This window comes from Elephantulus edwardii, unplaced genomic scaffold (genome assembly GCF_000299155.1).
Source record: "Elephantulus edwardii isolate Elephantulus edwardi_28Jun2011 unplaced genomic scaffold, EleEdw1.0 scaffold00271, whole genome shotgun sequence".
Classification (NCBI taxonomy): Eukaryota; Metazoa; Chordata; class Mammalia; order Macroscelidea; family Macroscelididae; genus Elephantulus; species Elephantulus edwardii.
Window position 1 is genome coordinate 2,996,062 of NW_006400021.1, and position 1,136 is coordinate 2,997,197.

Genomic DNA, 1,136 nt, shown 5'->3' on the forward strand with positions numbered 1-1,136 from the left:
TGAAAAGACACTACAGAAACTCAGTATCAGCAGTCAAAACTATTCCAGGACTGTGAAACAGACCATCAAGTAGTCATATTCAGGTAAAACTGAAGGAGATGATCAAACATGTCCATGAAACCCAAAATATGACCTTGTGTCTATCCCAAGTGAATTTAAAAACCACCTCAAGAATGCATTTAACACTAGTGACTGAAAGCCACATGAGTTGTAGGATGATATAAAAATATTACCTGTAAAAGAAGCAGAGGTCATAAAAAAGACACAGAAGAAAGAAAAGATCAAAATGGATAATTAGAAGAATCTCTGAAACTGGCACTGGAGTTAAAACAGTGAAATCAAGTAAAATTAAATTGTTGACAATTTCAATCTTTTCTTCATCTCCCATGTTGTCTATTGGCCCACTGGTGAAGATCTTTCTCTTCTTGATGTTGAGATACAACTCAAGGTTGTTGATGAGTCTTCCTCCAATTCTGATGATATAAAACTCCTCATAAAGCCCAGATTCCTGGATGATCTATTCTGCATATAGATTGAAAAGGTATGGAGATAGGATGTATCTCTGACACGCTCTTCTCCTGATTTTGAACCATCCAATGTTTCCCTTCTCTGTTCTGAGGATGCTTCATAGTCCAAGTATATATTTTACATACACACAATCAATTCTTCTGGGATTCTCATTCTCCTCAAGGTTAGCTACAATTTGTTGTGATCCACACAGTCACCTGCCTTTCCACAGTCAATGTCAATGAAACATAGAAGGACAGTCTTCTGATACTCTTTGCTTTCTGCCAAGATCCATCTGACACTGGCAATATCTCTAGTGCCATGACCTCTTCTAAACCCAGCTTGTATTTCTGGTAGTTTTCTGCCAAGATACTGTTCCAGTCACTTCTGGATAATCTTCAACAGGATTTTGCTAGCATGTGGTACTAGTGATAGTGTTCGAAAATCCCTGCACTCTGTTGGGTCACCTTTTCTTGGAATGGAAATTAATATGGACCTTTTCCAGTAAATTTCAGAATGTCAAGGACTGTAGTCTCCAATATGGATTGAAGCTCAGCATCAAGAAGACAAAGATTCTCACCACTGGAGCATTTGGGAGCACCAAATAGATGGAGAAGAATGTTGTTAAC